Source organism: Arvicola amphibius, chromosome X (genome assembly GCF_903992535.2).
Source record: "Arvicola amphibius chromosome X, mArvAmp1.2, whole genome shotgun sequence".
Lineage (NCBI taxonomy): Eukaryota > Metazoa > Chordata > Mammalia > Rodentia > Cricetidae > Arvicola > Arvicola amphibius.
The window spans coordinates 85,292,404-85,299,851 of NC_052065.1; the positions used below are offsets into that span (position 1 = coordinate 85,292,404).

Here is a 7,448-nt window from a genome sequence, read left to right on the forward strand (position 1 = left end):
CCCAGTCCCATGGAGCTTGCGTTCTCAGGCCCACTCTGGCCAAGGTATCTGATTCAGTTCTTGTCCTATGGATGTTGTTGCCTCTGGCCCTCTCCAGCCCAAGGTGGAGTTTGATGTCTCAGGCCTACTTTGACCTAGCTTTGACCTGTTTCTTTAAATCCTGATCTGGATCTGCTACTGTAGAGAGGTCCCTGACTGAAGTTGATCCTGCAAAGGTCTCTGGTTCTGGTCTCCTCCTTCAGAATTCCTAGGCTGGGGTACACCCAGACCTACAAAGGACCTGGCTCAGGCCTACTCCCTCAGAGGTCCCAGACTCATGCTTGATCTGTAGAGCTTCCTGGTTTCTGCCTATTCCCTTTGACCTCTCAGATTCATGCCTATACCCACAGAGGTCCTGGCTCAGGCCTACTCCCTCTGAGGTCCCAGACTCATGCTTGGACACACAGAGATGTCTGATTCCTGCCTACTCCCTCAGAGATCCCAGATTCATGCTTAGACCTGCAGAGGTCCTACCTCAGGCCTTGTTCCTCAGAGATCCTAGAACCATGCCCACACCCACGGGGTTTCTGGCTTAGGTCTACTCCCAGATTCACATCCATACCCTCAGCAGTCTCTGGCTCTGGCTCACTCACACAGTGGTTGCTCCCCTATACCTCTTCCCATTGGAGTTCAGTGTCTCAGATCTACTCTGTCCCAGGTCACTGGCTCAGTCCTGGTTCCCCAATGTCCCTGGACTGGATCTGCCCCACTCCCATGGAAGTTGCTTTCTCAGGCCCACTCTGGCCTAGATCAATCAACGATATTCTTAAAAATACATTGGTCCTCAGACTTTGGATGATTCTAAATTCAATATTTTTTAAGGTATAGTAGACTGGTTATAGCTGAATAGATATCATTTATAAAGAAGATCACATTCTGAAATTCATGATAGTCAAAATTTTGGAAGTAAAATTAATAAAGCCATTGAAGAACTTTATAATACCAGTAAAGATTGATTTTAGAGTAAAAACAATATTAATATAGCTAAAAAGTTACATTAACATAATACTGTAGAAGTTACACTAGATAGATGTTAAACTAGAAAACTCTTGTCCCTAATTCTTACATTTTTTTAATAGGGACATGATAAAATAATTTCAGAAAATAGTTTTTGGATTGCTATCCAAGAGAATATCAGTTAAAAAACATTTTTTTCAAAAAAATCATTTTGTTCTATTTATTTTTGGCAAAGCACTCTGTCTCATGCAGGAGAACATAACACTTGAGTTCCAAATGTCTTCTATTAAGAAAAACAAAATTTACTTATGAATGTCTAATATATCTTTGAGATTTAGAAGGAATTTGTTTTACCTATTTCTATTGTCTGTTTTTAAACTCAAGAATATAGAGGTATAAAGGTGGCTCAGTGGGTTAAAAGGCCTTGCTTTTAAATCAACATGCCCCAAAATCAATCCCTCAACTGTTGGAATTCATGTTTATAGTATCAAAAAATCTATCAGTAGAAACTTTGGAAGTCAAATGTAATTTAGATTAATATAAAAAATATCAAGAAAAATGCTCACTAGATATTGTACATCAAGCAAAACTACTCTTCAAAAACAAAGAATAAATTAAAATATTAGTAGTAATAAGAATAATTGAGTTAACTACCACCAGACAATCTTAGAAGAATGCTAAAAAGAATATTTCAACTCTATTTTAAGGAGCACAACATAGTGACTCAAAGCATATAAAATATAAAGTTATAGAATAAAGTAAAATATATTTTTATACATATAGAAACTAATAGTATCATACCACTCATTTATAACTCCACTCTCTTTCCATATTACTTAAAATAAATTCATAAAATATTTACTAGAATACATAAATGGTTTAAAATATATAAAAATGGAATTCATGACACCCATATTAGAAAAAAATCCCAGAATTCAAAGAGTTCTATGTATGGATTTAACTGAATCATGTTAAAATAGAATACAATAATTTCTAAGATGGTATATGTGATTTTCTGAGAAATCAGAAAAACAATATATATAATATATTTTTAAAAAGTTAGAAATAGCCGGGTGGCGGTGGCGCACGCCTGTAATCCCAGCACTCGGGAGGCAGAGGCAGGTGGATCTCTGAGTTCGAGGCCAGCCTGGTCTACAAGAGCTAGTTCCAGGACAGGCTCTAGAAACTACAGGGAAACCCTGTCTCGAAAAACCAAAAAAAAAAAAAAGTTAGAAATAAATCATCACATAATACAACACAAAGTCAAACAAACACAAAGGAAGTTAATAAGAGACAAAGTAAGGAAAATATTCTAAAACTGATAGGAAACAGTATAAATTGGCCAACATAAATTTTCCTAGTTTGACTCTGCCTTTGAGAACTCATGTTTCTGGTATTGTTTTGGTACAAGCAAAAATGAATAGGGCATCCCTCTTTTGAGTCTTTGGAATGAGAACTGATGGAAATAGCTTTAAAAGACAGAGAAGCCTCTATTTTCATGTTTCTCAGATTAATTTGGCTGAGTTGGTTGCTTTGAAAGAATTAATCAAAAACCAAATCCCATATTCTAATCAAATTCTGCCAATGTTTCCTTTGTTTCAGTCTTGGCTGGGGTTGCAGCAGTAGCAGGAACAGCCTTAAGGTCAAGTGGATCACCTAAGAAGGCCTTGATCTTTTCAGCATGTTGGAAGGTATACTTAGTCTCAACAGACAAAGCCAAGACTTACCTGTATCCATTGATGATAGAGTATGACACTGAGGCAACAGTCGCCTAAGTGGTCTGCAGGAAAACAATGGTAAGATTTTAGACACTCTCCAGGAACTTCAGAGTCAGTTCTGTAATGTCCAGCACTTCCAGGTTGTAAGTGCCGCCATTATCAAACAGCTGCTGGATGATCAGTCCAAAGAAGATAGGGGAGATGTGTTCACTGTGCTCAGCAGTGTTGCTCTGTGGCTTCCACCATGTCTCCAGTTTTTGTCAGCTGCTCATCACTTAGAATTTCATTGATACCTATGGAAATTTTAGTGGTGATGTCTAATGCCTCCAAGAAAGAAGTCTTCTTAATCCCCAGGCCAGTGTTTTTCACTCACACAGTGACCTTACATGGGACAATGGCAACTGGAAAGATCAACTAAGAAATATAAAAGATGAGCATTGTAAACCAAACAGAACTAAAGGACATTCGCAGAACATTCCAGAAAGTCTGACTGCAAACAAATAAGCTATTTGCAATTGATAGTAACCAGGAAAGGGGAAATCAGTTTTCTTTACTGAACTGACCACACTCCAGTCTAGGCAGAACTCATGCTCAGGAGTACTTGGCTGACACAAAATAGACTACATGTTATGCTTTAGAGGAGCTGTGCAAGTGATGTAGGAGGGTCTTCTGTTTATCTGTTGTTTCATTGGTTAATTAATAAAGAAAACTGCTTGGCCTGATAGGTTAGAACATAAGTAGGTGGAGTAGACAGAACAGAATGCTGGGAGGAAGAAGGCAGTGAGGCAGATGCCATGCCTCTCCTCTCTGAGACAGATGTAGGTTAGATCTCCCCTGGTAAGACACCATCTCGTGGCGCTACACAGATTACTAAATATGGGTTAAAACAAGATGTAAGAGTTAGCCAATAAGAGGCTAGAGCTAATGACCCAAGCAGTGTTTAAAAGAATACAGTTTCCATGTAATTATTCTAGGGCTAAGCTAGCTGTGCGGGAGCCAGGCAGGATGAAAAACAGGCCTGCCCACAGCTCCATCTACAGAGCAGGGAAGATTGTGTTTAATTTGGCTGTTCTGTTGTGTTTGGTGCATTTTGTTGGTTTGCTTGACATTAGTTTGCCCAAGAAAGAAAAAGAACATGAGGTTACATGGCTAAGGAGGAGTTGGGAAGGGAAGACAATATTTTCAAAATATTGTATAAACAATTTAAAAACAAAAAACTACATAAATATACATTTTGTATTAACCAGGAAATATTTTTATGTAGACCACGGAAAGCTTTAATAAGTTGTTATAACACAAGGCATCTTTTTAATCATAATATATAAATTAGAAAGTTACAACAAAAGTGCAGTTGAAAATTTATATACATGGAAGTTGATTAATACATTGTGACAAAAATGTAGTGAGGAGGAAACCTGTGAGAAATTTAAGAATTTTTTTAAAAATGAAACTGAATTTACATTGGATTAAAACTTATAGAACATGTTGAAGATGTATTGAGTCTATTGAGCATTGTGGAGATTTATGTGAACACAAATGTGACAATATAAAATCAAAGCCTTATTATGTACGTAAGAACTAGAAATAAAGAAAAATATAAACTCAAAGTTTCCTGAGAGAAGGTAATAATAATATTCAGACTATGTGGTATCACTGCTGAGATCAACTAAGGCTGCTGTCTCTATTCTTTACAGTGAAGTACTCCATGGCTACTCTAGCCATGACTGGTGAGCTGAAGCGTCAATTTTGCCATAATTGTAATTCTGTAGATAGAAATATTTGTGTTTGGGACATTTTCTAGCACTAATAAGACAAAGCCTTCAAAATTAGGCAGAGTCTTGGCATAGGAACAGGACCTTTAGAGGCATATTCCTCTGGGATGCTGAGTACACTCTTGGGAATAGAATCATAGAATCATAGATAGTATGAAAGGGAGGTAGAACTATTAAAATGATGAAACACAAGGTTTTCCAAGGCACCAACTACAGAGCAGTCAAATAAATTACAACTAGTAAAGCTAAAAGGACACTGTATCACAAGTCATTTATAGCATACTCCCACTGCAGTGTACAAATAATGCCTAAATTAGATTTTTAACATTTAGTATCCACCTTTCTAGCTTCACACTTATTTTGGATGTAGCATCCTGTTGTTAACAGAGGTTTTTGTCTTGTCTGTTTCCACAGCCATTCGGTCCCAAATAAACTTACAGAGGTCTACACTAATTATAAATTGGTTAGCCTATTAGCTCAGGCTTCTTATTAACTCTTACATCCTACTTTAATCCATAACACTTTTCTATGTTAGTCATGTGGCTTGGTACCATTTATCAGTGAGGCATTCTCATCTTGCTTCCTCTGTGTCTGAGTGACGCCTGCAGATTGAGTCTTTCCTCTTCCCAGAATTCTCCTGTTCTCATCACCCTGCCTTGACTTTCTGCCTGGTTACCCTGCCTATATTTCCTGCCTGACTACTATCCAATCAAAATTATATTAAAATACATGTGACAAATATTTACAAACCACAAGGCCATTCTTCCATAGCAGTATCCCATTCTAGAAAACTAATGAATAAACAATGGATGTAACTAGCTGTAAGAATGAGTTACTCTTCAAGCAAAAGACAAATATGACCCCAAAGCCAATTCTTTGATTAGCAAGCTGCTACTATATTTCAGGTCCCCAAGGTACAGCTATATATGGAGACAGGTGTCTCCTTTTCAGTTTTCATTTCAGTAGGTCATGCTTCTACAACATATAGTTTCAGAAAAGAAACCATCACTCAGGGCCTCTGGTAGAGCTACTTTATAGGACATCAGGAGGAGGGTTCCATCTCCAGCAGAATGGTAATGACAGAAGATAGTATGCAAAAAGAAAATGAAAAGAACCATTTGAAGCCATCTGCTTCTCAGGAGCCACTAGGGACATATGTAAATAGCTTCTTTTTCTAGTAATTATCATTGTTTTCTGATTGTAGATATCAGCTGCCTCCAGTTTCAGGAACCCACATTTCACATGAATCCCAACCTGCTGACATTCTCTGACAAAAATAACATGGTTAATGATCATAATAACCAAGTGGCTTGGCCAGTGGTTGATAATACCCTTTTGATATGGACAATGGGCTCTTTCCTTGTGGAAACAACGCTCTTTTGATGAGAAAATAGAGTTTCTTCATAAAGATGACCAAAGGTCTAAAGGCACATGGGGCATTTGAAAACATGATAATGGAAGGAGTGACTATGCCTTTAATAAGAGATAAAATTAAACAACACAAAAGCTCCACTTTTGTTGGAGTTGCTTGCATACACTCACTATTAAACCTTGCTTGATTTGAGCTTTAATTTACAAAACAAAACAAAACCCATAACCTGTCCACAAAACACACTTTTTACTCATACCTTTTTCCAGATGCTGGCTAAATCCTGTGTTGACTTGATCTGAAACTCCATGCATTATGTTCTCTCTCTTTCTCTTAAGATAACCATTCTCCCTTTAAGCTATTTACAGACTTCTGTTGCTAAGTATACAGGATTTTTTTTTACCTATAACCTACAAAATATAGCTCCTTCTTCCTTTCCCATCTTCTTCCTTCTAGTAGCTAACAAGAACTTCATCTTCTGGGCCCTGTTATTTTCTTTCTTATACTCCAATAATACTATCTTTAGATTTTCTCCTCAATTCTACTGTAAGTAATTGCAAGAGAATTGTCTGTAATCTGTCAATCATGTTTTAAATAAAACACTGATTGGCCAAGCAGAAAATATAGGTGGGAAAACCAGACAGGAAGTAGAAATGATGTAATGAGAACAGGAGAATTCTGGGAAGGAGGAAGTTGATCCCTCCCACTCCTGCCCTTATCACCGAAGCAGCAGGATGTGATCTACACCACTGAAAAAAGGTACTGGGGCACATGGCTAACATAGATCAGAAAAATGGGTTAATCAAGATGTGAGAGTTAGCCAGTGAGAGGCTAGAGCTAATGGGCCAATCAGCTTTATAACTTATAGAGATCTCTATGTTATTTCTTTGGTGCTTGCCAGCTGTGGGGTACCCGGCGGGACAGAAACCCCAACAAACAAGCAGGCCTGGTACCATTCATTGTTACAAGTAATTTTATCTAAGAGATAAAGAACCTCCAAGAGAGACCAATGTCACAGTAATAGTCAGACTACTACCAAGTTATGCCCAAACTATGGGACATCAAGGAAAGAGAATAATTCTAGAGCCTTTAAATACTATAGAATAGCCCATAGTTTAGGTTTGCTTAGAACTAGTAACTTTATTTTCTTTTCTGGTTTTGAATTGGAAAGTGTATTGTATACAATTCATATAATCACTATAAGTATGCTATATACACAGTCATTAAACATGATATGTCAATAAGATTTAACAGTTAAATTTGTTTTTAGAGCAGAATAAATTATCTGGTTTTTGGATAAATGGGATGAATGTGTTTTATATGTGAGGTTGACATGAATTTTGGGCTTAAGAGAGCAGATTTGTTCTAGAATTAATTGTATTCTTCAAAAACTCATATATTGAATGCCTAACTCAGAAAACCCCAGAATGGGGCTACATATGGAGGAGGAATATTTTTTAAAAAATCAATTCAAGTGAATAATTTAAAATGATAATTAAGTTAAAATAGGCTAACTGGGATAGCCTTATTCCAATCTGTTTTATATACTTTAAAATACTATAGCAAACAAAGATACACCAGACAGTCATGAAT

General features: G+C 37.0%; 1 pseudogene; it reads right to left on the reverse strand.

Moving 5' to 3' along the window:
- Positions 1 to 2,538: 2,538 nt before the first annotated feature.
- Positions 2,539 to 6,165, reverse strand: LOC119804350 (annotated as a pseudogene).
- Positions 6,166 to 7,448: the final 1,283 nt, after the last annotated feature.